This window comes from Sinocyclocheilus grahami, unplaced genomic scaffold (assembly GCF_001515645.1).
Source record: "Sinocyclocheilus grahami isolate Dianchi unplaced genomic scaffold, SAMN03320097.WGS_v1.1 scaffold2236.1, whole genome shotgun sequence".
NCBI lineage: Eukaryota > Metazoa > Chordata > Actinopteri > Cypriniformes > Cyprinidae > Sinocyclocheilus > Sinocyclocheilus grahami.
The window spans coordinates 29,725-46,643 of record NW_015507415.1 but is presented as its reverse complement, the minus strand read 5'-3'; the positions used below and the strand labels follow the sequence as shown (position 1 = coordinate 46,643).

General features: G+C 34.3%; 1 long non-coding RNA gene across 1 annotated transcript in view; it reads left to right on the top strand.

Annotated features, from left to right (window-relative positions):
- LOC107574456 (uncharacterized) overlaps positions 1 to 10,560 on the top strand; it is a 22,744-nt gene extending 12,184 nt beyond the window's left edge. Inside the window, exon 3 of the long non-coding RNA XR_001607676.1 lies at positions 10,541 to 10,560. This is a non-coding gene — a long non-coding RNA (uncharacterized lncRNA). The remainder of the gene's footprint in view (positions 1 to 10,540) is intronic.
- The last annotated feature ends 6,359 nt before the right edge of the window (positions 10,561 to 16,919 follow it).

Sequence of the window (16,919 nt, the reverse complement as noted above, 5' to 3'; positions counted from 1 at the left end):
CTGGTCTTCTTGTTGCGAGCCCCGGCCTACCCCAAAAAGGGGTGCAGGCAGCTCGCACAGGACCCTGGAAGGGGCAGCATCCATGACGCATTGACGGTAGGGATCCCAATTTGTCGGTCACCGACGACTGAAAGGGAACATCTTGGTTACGTACGTAACCCTCGTTCCCTGAAGGAGGGAATGGAGACGTCACGTCCCATCACCACGGCTGCTGTACCACTGCTGAACGGCCGGTCACCGGCTCGGCTCCTCAGCAAAAACCTGGTATGCATTGCACCGGCTGCCTTTTTATGCTCACGCTGTGATCAGCGGCAGCTGGATGCAATTACCGCATGCCAATGTGCATTGGTTCATTTAGTTTACAGTCAAAGTGGATTGGTCTCTCTAAGCATGATCCCAATTTGTCGGTCACCAACGTGACGTCTCCGTTCCCTCCTTCAGGGAATGAGGGTTACATACGTAACCGAGATGTTAGCCAATGTAAAATTGTTTGTTCATGCAATGCTGATTGTCTTATGTTGCTAATAGAAAAATACTGAAAATTAACTGAAACAACAATTACTGTCGTTGAGGTAATTTATTTTTCTCTGTTTCCTGGAAGAACTTTTTTTTTTAATGTCATCCCATTGTCAAGGTTATGTTTATTTATGAATGACAAACATTAATGGATAACTTAGTCTAATATGTAGACAACATTGTCTTTGTTTATAAAATAACTTACCAGACTAAGACATCCGGGAAATGGATAAGAGTGGCTGAACACTCTAGGCTTCAAAACTAGACACAGAGACTTTAAGAATGGTGACAACCAACAAATGCTAAGATAAAAAGTTTAGCTCTTTTCATCACAGTACAACAAATAACTAACAATAATGATAAAACAACAACAAAATAGTTTAAATTAAGTCAGCAAACAATAATCATATAACAATAACTGCATCATTTATTGATGTCGCAATGCATGCTGGGAACTCACAAAGCCTTAACATTTTACCAAAATGAAATTATTTTTTCAGACAAATGTGTTTGACAAGTTGGGACAATATTTGCATAATTTTGAATGACAACGTTTTTTATGAAGTTTCAAGAAAATATATATTTTTTTGTATTTTAGACTCAAAAGGTTTTGTAAACTGGAAAACGTGCAGTTGATTTTTTATTTTTTTGTAGTGTATAACCTATTTTTCTATTTTGATATATTTTATAATAGGCTATATATTAAAATTCAATTCAATTATTTATAATTTATGATTTATCAAATAAATGAAGTCTGGGAGAGAATAAAATGGGGAAGAAAAAAAATAACTAACAATAATGATAAAACAACAACAAAATAGTTTAAATTAAGTCAGCAAACAATAATCATATAACAATAACTGCATCATTTATTGATGTCGCAATGCATGCTGGGAACTCACAAAGCCTTAACATTTTACCAAAATGAAATTATTTTTTCAGACAAATGTGTTTGACAAGTTGGGACAATATTTGCATAATTTTGAATGACAACGTTTTTTATGAAGTTTCAAGAAAATTTATATTTTTTTGTATTTTAGACTCAAAAGGTTTTGTAAACTGGAAAACGTGCAGTTGATTTTTAATTTTTTTGTAGTGTATAACCTATTTTTCTATTTTGATATATTTTATAATAGGCTATATATTAAAATTCAATTCAATTATTTATAATTTATGATTTATCATATAAATGAAGTCTGGGAGAGAATAAAATGGGGAAGAAAAAAAAAGTGTTGCACATGTTTGAGAGCGATGAAATCTCAAGACATTGCAACCATAAAATTACTAACAGAAATTCCTTTAAAATTTGACTCCCCAGAATGACATTGAATAATTCACACACTGGTTGCATATATATACTATAGTGAAGATTTTGTTCTGTATATATTAAAAAAAGGTAATTGTGACTTATCTCACAATTCAGACTGTTTCTCTCTCAATTGCAAGATATAGTAAAAATAGTAAAAATAGTAAAAATGTACATATCACAATTTTTTCTCAGAAACATGTCTTACAAAGGTTAAATCAATATATTGTTTTCTGTGAATGAGTGAACAGGATGATTTTCACATCATTGTGTAGCAAAAACTCTGATCTAGCATATTCAGTTCTCAAAAGTTCTGTGAACAGATGTTCTGTATGTGTTTCATAACCTTATTTCAGTGACTTTTTTTTTACTAACCACACATAAACCTTATTTTCTCAGAAATACACATTTGTACATACATGCTGATTACATATTGTTGTAGCCCAGTTTGTGCTGATTACAGTGTATACGTTTCTAAGAAAAAAGCACAAATGTCAGGGGATGTCAAAACTTCTCCAGTGCCCCCAAACCCCCTCAGACCCAAGAGGGTTAATCACAGAAGCCATGAACAAAAAGAAAAACAAAACACCAACATTTTATACAGGTAATGGAGATAAATGTTTTGTTTTAAGGAGTGCATTATTGGCAGCAGGAATTAGTATTACTTTAATTGTTTTATTATTATCATGATTATTATTAGTAGTAGTAGTAGTAGTATTTACATGTTGTGTGCTAGTCAATTTTGGCACTCTGTTGGGATGCACAAACCAAATGAGAACCAATCATTCACAAGGTGATTTGCATCATATTTCCATATGGAAATGCATCATTTCAGTTATTTAACTTATAACGTTAGTCACAATTTAATGCATCAAAACATAGTGTAGTGTCCATTTCACACCTTTTCTGACTCTAATAATTGATTAAACAGTATAGTGGAAGAGAAAAAAGCCTTCCACATAACCACCATTGTTGCATGTAAATAATAATAGTATCCATCCTTTATATTATTTAGCCATGACTGGCTTCTAAACTCTAAATAGGTGTTGTTGGTGTGTAAATGAGCTTGGTTATGTGCTTATGCATTTGGGGAAAATGTTTACCTCCTGGAAGTCAAAGTATGGTTGCATCGTACATCAAACTCATTCATTTCAAAGAATGAAAAATGTTGATTTTTCATGGTCCAACTAGAGTTTTCCCTCCAAGTGTTAAAGAAAAATGATTGAGACTTGCATTTGAGTCTTGGCAGCTCTGATGACCTTGCGGTATTTGGCTTGGTGCTGTTGTGAGTGTGGCATTGTGTTAGAGCCCTCGCTGCCACTTCCTGCCCACCACTGAGAGCCTTCTGTCCGTCCCCAGCTGGCCCCAGCAGCATTCACAATCCCCACAGTGTCTGGCACCACCACAGGTACTCCCCCGACCCACTCCTGCCCTAACGGCCCCATAACGAAGGCCTTTATGGCCCTGCCAGCCTTGCCCCTCCTTAGCATTCAAAGGCAGACCCATCAGGACTGAATCCCAATCGCCAGCTCATACTTTTCAGTCATCTATTCAAGGAGCAAGACTGAAAAGACAGAAAGCTGAAATCTGTATTTACATTAATGCATTTACATTAATGCATGTCTACATATCTATCTTAAAATTACTGTAGACAAATTACTGCTGTAGTGCTGTAGAGATTAAAGTTGAGGAAATTGTGTTTTGAAGTGTAGTGGTGAGTATTTAATGCTTAGTGTATACTACTTTTAAAAAGTGAGGAGTTTTTTTGTTTTTTTTGTGTGAAAGAAATGAATATTTTTATTCAGCAAAAGCATATTCAATTCATAAAAAGTAAATAAAAAAATAAATAAATACATTAAGCAGCACAATATTTTCCAACATTGATAATAAAAAGAAATGTTTCTTAAGCAGCAAATCAGCATATTATAATGATTTTTAAAGGATCATGTGACACTGAAGACTTGAGTAATGATGCTGAAAATTCAGCTTGACCGTCACAGGAATAAATTACATTTTAGTATATATTCAACTGGAAGGCAGCTACTTTAAATTCTAATAATATTTCACACTATTGCTGTTTTACTGTATTTTTGGTCAAATGAATGCACCCTTGGTGAGCTTGAGAGACTTATTTCAAAAAGTATATCATGCAATATAACAAATATAATATAATAATATATAGGAATAATTATATTATATTATATTATATTATATTATATTATATTATATTACAAATATGACACTGCTTTCAATTTCAAGTCAAATACTCTACAAAAATAAAACAGAAATATCTTGAAATGTATACAGATAATAGTAACAATAGTTATGGCATTTCTGTCAGAACTGTGGTAAATATTCATAAGGCCTTGTCTCTTGGTCCCTTTCAATATAATATCCAGTGGGATCACAGATATTGCTTGACATTAGTAGAGTAATGGTCAATAATTCCAGATGAAAAGCAGAAATGTTTGATTTTTCTCTAGCGGTGTCCCAGTGATGACGTACACTGCGGCCTGTGACTCATGTAGGATTGAGAATTATGTCTCATTACACACAGTTGAGGGGTTTGCAGACTAAATATACTCCCCTAGAGCAGGTGCAGATCTGCGACTGGAGTCATTCTGGAACACAGCACACACACACACACTCACACACACACACACACACACACACAGTGTAATGCAGGAGCATGTGTACTACTTTATCGCCATCTAGTGGATTTCAGCAACCACACACACCTGAACACTGTAGAAACTAAATTAAATGCATTTGTTTTTCTTCGTTGCATAATATTATGCAAATAGTGGCAAATGCTGTCACATACAGTAAGCTATAAATTAATATATTATCGAATAAAAAGACTTTGTTTTTGAATGTCAAATGCTTCTTTAGCTGAACCCAAGTTATTTATTCAGTATTAATAATTAAGAAATGTTGCATTTTAGTAGTTTTGCAACATGCAATTGAACATTTTTGAGAAAAGCTTCTGGTAATAAGTAATACTGGCAAATGATATAAGTGAAAAAGTGTTACATTGTATCCAGTATGTTGCAGTGTTTTCATTGCATCACTGTTCTGCAAAATGCATACCCAAAGACAGCAGTAAAACTCCTAGTCAACAGTTGCTGTGGAGACATATCTGCAGGCACTGAAAAGCACTCATTTGACACAAGGGTGCAGTGTTGCTTCACAAACCGAACTCGTGCCCACTGCAGCAACCCGCTTCTGAATCACTCCTTCACCTCCCAGACATTCACAAATAATTTGTCCGTTTAGCTGCATAGCACCCTGCATTCCTATCATGCATTCAAATCATCTTGCAGTTATCCTTTTCACAGAACGGAATAATGTGGAACTGAAAGCCAAAGCCGTTTGAGGCGGGGAGTATCATTGCATCACTGTTCTGCAAAATGCATACCCAAAGACAGCAGTAAAACTCCTAGTCAACAGTTGCTGTGGAGACATATCTGCAGGCACTGAAAAGCACTCATTTGACACAAGGGTGCAGTGTTGCTTCACAAACCGAACTCGTGCCCACTGCAGCAACCTGCTTCTGAATCACTCCTTCACCTCCCAGACATTCCCAAATCATTTGACCATTTAGCTGCATAGCACCCTGCATTCCTATCATGCATTCAAATCATCTTGCAGTTATCCTTTTCACAGAACGGAATAATGTGGAACTGAAAGCCAAAGCCGTTTGAGGCGGGGAGTTGCGCTTGTATTTACTGCTCAAGGCACCGTCCCATTATAGCTTACTCATAATGTTAAAGCTGCTTGCTCAGTTGGCAGCTACTGATGCTGGATATTTGTGTCTGTAGTAATTATTTTGTTCTAACAGAGCTGCAGGCTGAAGTTAAGCAGGTTAAATGACTCCCATCTCTTTCATACAGTATCTGATGTTTGTTCTGTTTTCATTCGTCTCCCCATTTTTTTTACACTAAAGCCCATGTGCTTCAATTGTAGCTCATTTGAAGAAAGCTTTGGAAGCAAACCTTCAAGGTTCTTGTTCTATAATCAGAGCTTGAAATTCGAGTTATATAGGACTATTCATACTCAATAAAAAAATTAAATAAAAACAAAACCTGCATAGCTTTAGAGACGAGGAAATGATCAGTTTCTTCTAGATCTCTTCCACTTGAGTTGTTTCCATGGCCACCGCTGCTTTTGCTTTTTTTCTGATGTGGAGATACAGGAAAGTTCATTTCACCTTGGGTTCATTGTGAAAACTCTTCTCCAGGGCCACAGAGACTGGTGTGTGGCATAGTTTTGGGGGGAAAAAAGAAAAAGAAAAAGAAAAAGAAAAAGAAAAAAGAAAGAATCTTGTAAACAGACAGTAGTTTTGACATATGATGACACAGAGCTGTTTAGCGAACTGCTGAAACCCACAGCAAGAGACTTGCATCTCACCATTAGATCAAAATAAATGTAACTGTAACTTCCTGAGGATGATTCTCATTAAACAAGCATACTGCAACATCGCAAATATGGATATTATGTGCAGTCAAAGCAAATAATTAACAAATATATTGACACAAAATACAGTTAGGTCTGCATTCTTATTAAAAAATAATAATAACAATTGAAATAAAATCTTAAAAGTGAGATGTTTCATCTTTCTTGGCTTCAGTGACTGTAATAGCTGCCTTCCCCAAATTAATCCATATTAGTATGCATATATATATATATATATATATATTAGTATGCATATATATATATATTAAGGCTGTCATCGTTAATGCGTTAACACATGCGATTAATTTTACAATCCTTAACGCATTATAATAATTTAACGCAAAATTACTGAAGCACAATTTCTATTCTAACCCTTTAACCCAATTTTGCTACTCTGCTTGCGATTAGATCATTATAAGCTGCAAAACTCCGGGAAAGTTTTCAGTCCAATGATCCAGTAAGCGAATGCTTTCAAACAATCCGTCCAAAACAGCGCTAATATAAAGGAAACCAGGCTGATTACATTAGAGATTGCAGAGAGAACAGAGACTCGCGTTGCGTTTTCAGTGAATTATTAATTCCAGTGTGTTTCGCTTTTAAACACAAGCTCTGTCATTTTCTGTGATTGTCTCTGAAGAGCGCGAGCCCTCACATGTCACACGCTTGTACAGTACAGACTGAACGGATTGTCAACACATACCACCGCTGTATGGCTAGATGAGACGCAAACTACGGTTTCTCGACTGGATAACCAGTCTCGCTAGTAAAGTTTTGATGGATGAAGACTGCAATCAAGGTAAAGACGAGATGATTCTGGTGGCGTACAGGAGTCGTACAGTAAGCATACGTGAGTCCGTTATAATAATGTGTGTATAAGTGCTCTTGATGCACTGATCGCACATTGTATTTATGCACAGGCACAGACATTTCCGTACATTCACGTTGTTTCCACACACATTCACGATAATGTTTTGATTTGGCATGTGTATGTTGCTGTGTTTAGTTATACTGAATGAATCCGTGTACTGTAGATATATGCAGTCAGCAGACAGTTGGTTTAGGTTTTTTTTTGGTATCTCCATGTGGTCCTGTTCGGTATCGCAACTTGGCTTCTCTAAAGTGTAAAATAGCTACACTGAACAAAATTATAAACGCAACATTTTTGTTTTTGCCCCCATTTTTCATGAGCTGAACTCAAAGATCTAAGACTTTTTTATGTACACAAAAGGCCTATTTCTCTCAAATATTGTTCACAAATCTGTCTAAATCTGTGTTAGTGAGCACTTCTCCTTTGTCGAGATAATCCATCCACCTCACAGGTGTGGCATATCAAGATGCTGATTAGACAGCATGATTATTGCACAGGTGTGCCTTAGGCTGTCCACAATAAAAGGCCATTCATTATAAAACTAAATTCCATCATAATTTTGTCTTGTGGAATGTATTTAAATATATGTTAAATATGATATGTTAATCCAAATCAGGCAGTATACAAATTCAGTTTTTATAATCCTTCATATTTTTTGATAAAACATTGTGCAGATTCTGTAAAGCTATGATGTATGACACCCACATTTTCTTCTTTTATAAAAAAAGACTGTAGATTAAAAAAAAGGTCTCACTTCAAAGCATTATGAAAATGGAAGCTATTAGCTGCCATGCTGACTCAACCTCAGGAAGAAAGCATGAAAGGCAACAAACAAACAAACAAACAAACACGTAACTTGTGCATTGTAAGTGTAATGTTATCAGTGGACTGCTTGAGTTATGGACAGCCCTGAGTGGAGTGTGGAGGATGGATATAGTTATATTTGTTATCAAACTGTACTCCATCACCATCAGATTGGCCTTACTGCGCCAGCTCTAGAGTCTGAGCCAGTCCATATTCTCTTGTGAGCTTCAGTAAAGAATAAGGCAATCATTTTTGCTCTAGTTCCTGCTCTTGTCTTTTCAATAAATGACACCTGCTTTATAAATACTTTCCTGCTCTCGCTGCAAAACTGCCAGCCCTTTAAACCAAAACTACTTGCTCAACTTTTAGTTGCTACATATTATATAGGCTTTTTAGAGATTTCGAGTTTACAAACAAACAATGGTGCCTATAGGAAAATATCCTATAGATTTTAATATCTGCATTGCAAATTTAGCCGTTGCTTAAATCTCCAGATTTTATTTATTTTTTCTGAGAAAATATCTCAGTAAGTAAGGTGTCTTGTCTGGTATTTCAAAAGACAACAATGTCTCAAATGATGCTCAAATTATGTTAAAACAACTCAAACTATGAACTTTTTCCATTTGACAATGACCATACTGAATTATCAGGGCTGTAATTCTATGTAATTAGAATTGTTATGTCTAACTTTATATTTGCAAGGCAAGGAAGCTTATTCTATGCTTATTATGATGCTTGTTATTATTATTATTATTATTTTAATTCATTAGCAAAAATTGACAATTCCTCTGAAAGCATATTTTCGCTCATATTATCACATTTACATTTACACATTTAGTCATTTAGCAGATGCTTTATCCGAAGCGACTTACAAATGAGGACAATAAAAACAGTCATAACTAACAAAAGACACACACACACACACACAAAGAAAAAAAAGTAGATAGAATAGAAAAAATAGAAAGCTAGTGTTTTTTTTTTTTATATAAAAAAAAGAAGATAAATATAGATAAAGTAGATTTAAAACAGAATAGAAAGTGCTAGAGTTAGAGGGTCAAATAAAGGTGGAACAGATGTATTTTTAGTCGTTTCTTGAAGATGGTTAAGGACTCAGCTGCTCGGATTGATTTATGCAGGTCATTCCACCAGGAGGGAACAGTTAATGAAAAAGTCAGTGAAATAGAAAAAATAGAAAGCTAGTGTTTTTTTTTTTTTTATAAAAAAAAGAAGATAAATATAGATAAAGCAGATTTAAAACAGAATAGAAAGTGCTAGAGTTAGAGGGTCAAATAAAGGTGGAGCAGATGTATTTTTAGTCGTTTCTTGAAGATGGTTAAGGACTCAGCTGCTCGGATTGATTTATGCAGGTCATTCCACCAGGAGGGAACAGTTAATGAAAAAGTCAGTGAAAGTGATATGTGGCTATGTATGCCACCAGAATAGTAATGCAAATGAAATTATTAAAATTAAATTAAAATGAAAGATGAAATTGAAGTGCAGACTTTAAGCTTTAATTCAAGGATCTAATTGAATTAAAATGATTTAATTCATGATTTTTGGATCATGAGCTGCTCCAAGCCTTCTCCGTACTTTTTTTTCTTCCCGTCATTCTGGTACAGGTTGATCTTAATTTTAGCTGCCCAAAGAATGCTTTTCCAGATGTGGTCTGGCTTTTTTTAAATGTTTTTTTTTATTTTTTATTTTTTTAAAGTCTAATCTGGCCTTGTTTGCACCTTGTGGTGAACCCTCTGTATTTGCTCTCATGAAGTCTTCTCTTGATTTTAAACTTTGACAGTGACACACCCACCTCCTGGAGAGGATTCTCCAATCATCTACCACTGTTGACCTCTGTGAACGTCCAGGCCTTTTTATGTGGTTTTCACTAGCTCACTAGTGCGTTCTTTTTTTTTTTTTCTCAGGAAGTAGCAAACTGTTGATTTGGCCACTCGTAATGTTCCTGCTATCTCTCTGGTGAATTTGGTTTGATTTTGAAACCTAACAATTGTCTGTTTCACTTGTATGGAGTGCTCCTTTGACCGCATTGTTGTGGGTTCAGAGCAACAGCTTCAAAATGCAAATGGCACACTTAGAATCAACTCAAGAACTTTTACCTGCTTAACTGATGTAGAAATAACAAAGGAATAGCCCACGTCTGTCCATGAAATGGCTTTTGAGTCAACTGTCCAATTACTTTTGGTCCCTTGAAAAAGGGGGGAGATACATATTAAAGTAAGGTGGATTCAAGTAATTCCTTAACCTTTCCTCCAATTTTGATGAGAGTACCCTCAAATTAAAGCTCAGAGTGTGCACTTTGTGGACGTAGCCTTAGTGTTGAACAAAACATAAAATTAAATAAAAATTAATTTAACTTGACTCTCAGATTACAAGTGCATATGTTTGGTTTGCACACATTTTAGAGTTTTTCAAGTAATTTCTGATATTAAAAAGGAATTTTTCTCTTTTAAAAGGAACATTTTGCAAAGCATTTACATTTATTATCACTTATCAGATATATCTTTTTTTATTTAAAGACTTTGCATGACATTCATTCTTACTGCATACTGATTTTAAAAGATTGCACTCATGAAGAGAATATATATATATATATATATATATAGATTAGATTCAACTTTATTGTCATTGCACATGTAAGGTTTAAATTATACCCAACCTCATGTATTCTCCTGAACTATGAAGAACAAGTTTTAAGCAAAAATCTTATCTAAGTACTATCAAATCTAGCATGTTTTTAACTCCAAAGAAAAAGAAAAAAAAAAACAGACTGCCGCCGTGCTTCAGTGGATATTTTAGTCTATATTTTAAGATATTTTTGAATATTGGTACATATTACACATCGGTCACTGATACCGCACATATCTTGCCAGCCACATATGATAAACGCCTACAGATGGATCTCGCTATACAAAGTGCTCTCGTTCAGCTAAGAAGGAGTTTTAATTAATAGCATCAACAGATCAGCTCTCAGACACTTCCACAATGTCAAGTAAAGAGAAGGTGTTGTCATGGTAACAGGCTATGCCAATAATGTATTCCTGAGGCTGAAGGAACAGGAGGAAAAATATATAAAGCGGCAATCAAGCACGTCAAGTCCAACTTATGCAGTGGCCGTCAGTTTGCGTTCACAGAGGACTCCTGTCTCCTTTTTTGCATGGCAAAAAAAAAAAACATAGCATCTCGACTTCTGGGCTAAATTAGACCGCTCACTATCGGTGTCGATTTGAGAGATGTCCCTCGAGGCGCTGTTCACCAAGCAACCTCTGAGCTAAAGCCACACCATTTATCATATTGGGTGTTTTTGCATTTATTTTAAGTCACTCCACAGATTCACTTGTCACTCGGTCCCTCAAGAGGAAACTTTGCGCTCATTTCCTCTCTCTTCGTCTTCTCCGGTTGCTCCTTTCTAAATCTTCAGGGCTGGAGGACAGCAGAATGATGGACAGGTTCTAGCACCGGTTCTCCTTCACTAAAGAGGCCACGTCTCAAAAACCAATTTGGCCGTTCAGGTGTTTGGAGGCTGTTGTCTGTTGCACCCTGTTCTAACCCTGAAGGGCAGCTCTGTGCCGAAATCTTGATACGGCTAATGCATTCTGTTGAAACAAATCAGATCCAGAACTGCATTCCCAGATGTGATCCTTCAGGTTTTAATTGATTAGGATTATTATGCCTGGACACTTCACTGAGATTAGTCAAAGTACAATTATATTAGAGTTATTCTGCTGCTTCATATATATTTTTTACCTGTTTTGTATATTTGTATAGTTGTATTTTTATATTTAATCTGTATCTATCTGTATTTATGTTCTACTGTTAGTGTTATCTGTATGCACCAAGGGTCTGAGAGTAACACAGTTTCAATTCTCTGTGTGTATGTGCTGTACATGTGGAAGAATTGACAATAAAGCAGACTTGACTTGACTTGATTCCAATGCACCGAATTACAATTTTCAAACCTTTATTAAGGTTTGCTAAGCACCAGTCATTAGTTGCAATGTATATTAAACAAATATGTCTTACTTTTTTCTTGGCCCACAGGCAGGCGCCAATGGAAACTGTAGGGCACAATTGGGCTGTAGGCACAACTTGAAATATGAAAAGCTGCTGAAAATGTACTCACCCTCAGGCCATCCAAGATGTAGATTAATTTGTTTCTTCATTATAACAGATTTGTAAAAATGTAGCATTACATCACTTGCTCACCAATGGATCATCTACAGTGAATGGGTGCCGTCAGAATGAGCGTCCACACATCTAATAAAAACATCACACTAATCCACAAGTAATCAAGTCTTATGAAGCGGAAAGCTGTGTCTGTTCAATCTCAATCAATCAATCTATCTATCTATCTATCTATCTATCTATCTATCTATCTATCTATCTATCTATCTACAGTATATAATATATTTATTTATTTATTTGTTATTATTATTATTATTATTAATATTAATATTAATATGAATGAATGTTTAATAATAATCATTATTAAACAGTGTTCTTACTAAAATACTGGCTAATATATCCATAATATTGCTCGTTCCAGTTATATAATGCAATGTTCCAATGAAGAAACTCATCTACATCTTGGTTGGCCTGTCGGTTAGTAAATTTACAGCAAAGTTTAATTTTGTAAATTTTAACTATTCCTTTAAGAAATGTGGATTTATCTGTTTAAAAAAATATATGCAATTGTAATAATCACAATATCAAGTGATATGATTTACATATAATATCAAGTTAATACTTTTTCAAATCAAAATAATTATTATTATTATTATTATTATTATTATTATTAATAATAATATTAATATTAATATTGATATTAATGAATGTTTAATAATAATCATTATTAAACAGTGTTCTTACTAAAATACTGGCTAATATATCCATAATATTGCTCGTTCCAGTTATATAATGCAATGTTCCAATGAAGAAACTCATCTACATCTTGGTTGGCCTGTCGGTTAGTAAATTTACAGCAAAGTTTAATTTTGTAAATTTTAACTATTCCTTTAAGAAATGTGGATTTATCTGTTTAAAAAAATATATGCAATTGTAATAATCACAATATCAAGTGATATGATTTACATATAATATCAAGTTAATACTTTTTCAAATCAAAATAACTTTGTAACTAAAATAAATTTTACTATAAATAACTAAACTTTTTTTTCTATTTTCTGTTTATTTTGATAAATAAAAGGGTTTGTTATTGTTCAGGGAATGCATGTTCATGTTTATATTCAAATACAATGCTCATTTTTATAATACAGAAACATAAATAAATAAATAAAGTTTCTTGAAAGAGATTGCATAAAAATGGCTTTATAGAAGTTAAGCCATATATAATGGTTTTGTCATACATATGGTGATTTTCTCTAAGGTGGCTACACAACTAAATTATATTAACTATCTGAATCTGAAAAGTAAGCTAGCCTTGTTTCATTATGTTAATTAATGTGCCTTTAGCCCCAACAGCATGGGTACTTTTTTTTACCCCCAATACCATAATTTTACATACTCTTCAGTTATTGAAAAAAAATTAATTTAATTAGCTTGAGCAAAAGTGAAAATCATTAACAAGAACTGTTTCTCAAAATAGATTCGGTAATTGTATTGCTTCTCTTTTGCTTTGTAAACCTTTAACATTTTAAAAACATTAAAAAATAGGTTGTTTTAGCACAGAATCAACTTTGCTGTGCTGTGCTGTGCTGTGGTGTGGTTTAGAAGACAATAAAACCAAATGCACCTTTTAGCCTGATGTGCCTCAGCCTTGTTGTACCCTATTAATTTTCTACGCTGATTTTGAAAATAAGCCAGCCAGATCAAATCAAAAGAATCAAATCAAGCAAAATATTTAATAAACAAACACACAAGAGTCATTTTGTAAATTGAATAGGTAGCGCACATTTGTGACATTCATAAAATAAAGACTTTGAGTTCTGAAACAATGCTTCGCATTCAAACAAGCAGCGTTTTGATTCATTTCCAGGATTAGAGCTTAACATACCCAAAGGCAGTCAGGACTGGATAATAGATTTGACCCTGAGTGACAGCACTCTCTTTCAGAGCACACACTGTCTTTCCCTTCGCTCTAAAAACAGGTCTGAGAACAGCTAATTTCCCCAAAGAACGCAAACAGATTGGCTGTGCTCCTTCAAGCCGTCCCTACTGCATGCCATGCCACCGTCATCGTCTTTGTTATGTTAATAGTGTAGTCCTTGCCTGAAATATCTATGTGTATGTGTGTGTATTTTGAGTTGTCGGTTAGGGCTTTGTTGTCGAAGACTATAAACACACTAATGAAAGTGTTTTCATGAGCAACTCTCTCATAATTCTGTACTCAAAGGGCAGTGGTGGGAGTGCAGCGCCTGCAAGCATAATGACTTATTTTCAAGGACTGTTCTCATGGGAAGTTTAGAGTCAGGTAAGATGGCAAAGCGAAGACACCTTTACACAATAATTGCAAATATTTTTCAATCAAGTCTCAGAGCTGTGGGGCCTACATCAAATAAACAAAACAGCGTAACTGTGTTTATTAACAGAGCCCCTGGCTGTTTTACATGCATGACGGTAATGGATGCACAATTATATCATTCAATTGCATCGATGCAAATGTCTTGAAAAGTTTTAAATGTGAATGCTTTGTTAGAAAAGTGTCTTTTGTTTGCTTTCCAGCACACTGCAAAAAAAATAAAATAAAAATGATAAAATTCGTAATTGCTGTTTTTGTCTTGTTTTCCAGTTAAAACTAATTGGAAGTAAACATTGAAGTGGATATTTTTTCACCTTTAAAGCACACATACATGGGGGGGTGGTTACACACGTATACCCTCCATGCAGTTAAATGTATTCTATATATTGATAAAGTATAGAATACGAAAACTACCAATCATTGAATGTGTACTCATCATGCAGTTCAAGAAATTGAAAACGTATCCGTCTCATCAACCAATTTATCAAATTAGATTGACTGTGCTTTGTGCATCTCAGAAGGGAAAACTGTTCGGCTTTGCATTTGATTGAATACTAAAGTTGAGTCTGAGGTGCGCTGAACTGGTATACGTTTGGCCCAGGAATATCTAACAAACAGTCCTTGAACTGAATGTGTGTGAGTGTGTGTCTTCCCGTGATGGACTGGCCATCCATCCCGAGTGTTTCCTTGCCTGTGGCCTGAGATGCTGGGAAAGGCTCCAGCATCCCCACGACAATACACAGGGCAAGTGGCTTGGAGAATGGATGGATGGAGTCCTTGAACACCACTCCATATAGTGCTTTACCTGAGATCACTGCTGTTCTGTTTACTTATAGCTAACTGCATAATTTTCTTCAGAGTGCAGTCCAGTAAGACAGCAATGTATAAGAAATTGCTGCATATTGTAAGTGTTCTAAAATAAATAACTAAAAATAACCATATTATTATTATTATCTAAATTGGAAGCAGTTACCTTCATCTAACTTCAGGTTCAGATGGAAAATGTATACTTCCTTGGACATACATTTATTGCAACAAGTACAGCAAATGACATCCTTCATCCTTCAGTAAGTACTAAACCTCTGGCACATATGTCCTACATGCATTGATGCATCAATATATCTGTCATTTAGTGTACATTTAATTAAGCACAGCAGGACTTTTTTTGTGTGTGTGTGTGTTTTACCAATCCAGAATTTTACAATAAGCCGGAAGACAATAATCTTCCCTGACAGTTGTTTTTTTTTTATTCTCTGCTACTGTCTAATAGAAAAAGACAAAATCCCTCCACCATCTATATTTTTATTCATTTATATTATATATTCTGTAACTGAGTAGGGAATTGAGAGCTCAAATCAAGTCTCATGTTTGAGCCCTCCATCATACGCAGCAAGCTTAATTTTACTTAAGTGGTCCAGAAATATACACCTTTAAAACTGTTACATCATTTAATGAAATCTAAAATTATTTCTTTTTTTGTTTTATCATTTTATTTCTTAAATTGTGTGGAATGTGCACTTGGGTGTAATTCAAATTATACATTATATAAAAAGTGCACTGTCAAATCAAATGTTACTTTGAAGAACATTTTAAATCATTGTGTTTTAATAATATTTTAGTTATGATAGAAGTACACTTATTTTGATGTGTTACATTAATGGTTGGCCTGTCGGTTAGTAAATTTACAGCAAAGTTTAATTTTGTAAATTTTAACTATTCCTTTAAGAAATGTGGATTTATCTGTTTAAAAAAATATATGCAATTGTAATAATCACAATATCAAGTGATATGATTTACATATAATATCAAGTTAATACTTTTTCAAATCAAAATAACTTTGTAACTAAAATAAATTTTACTATAAATAACTAAACTTTTTTTTCTATTTTCTGTTTATTTTGATAAATAAAAGGGTTTGTTATTGTTCAGGGAATGCATGTTCATGTTTATATTCAAATACAATGCTCATTTTTATAATACAGAAACATAAATAAATAAATAAAGTTTCTTGAAAGAGATTGCATAAAAATGGCTTTATAGAAGTTAAGCCATATATAATGGTTTTGTCATACATATGGTGATTTTCTCTAAGGTGGCTACACAACTAAATTATATTAACTATCTGAATCTGAAAAGTAAGCTAGCCTTGTTTCATTATGTTAATTAATGTGCCTTTAGCCCCAACAGCATGGGTACTTTTTTTTACCCCCAATACCATAATTTTACATACTCTTCAGTTATTGAAAAAAAATTAATTTAATTAGCTTGAGCAAAAGTGAAAATCATTAACAAGAACTGTTTCTCAAAATAGATTCGGTAATTGTATTGCTTCTCTTTTGCTTTGTAAACCTTTAACATTTTAAAAACATTAAAAAATAGGTTGTTTTAGCACAGAATCAACTTTGCTGTGCTGTGCTGTGCTGTGGTGTGGTTTAGAAGACAATAAAACCAAATGCACCTTTTAGCCTGATGTGCCTCAG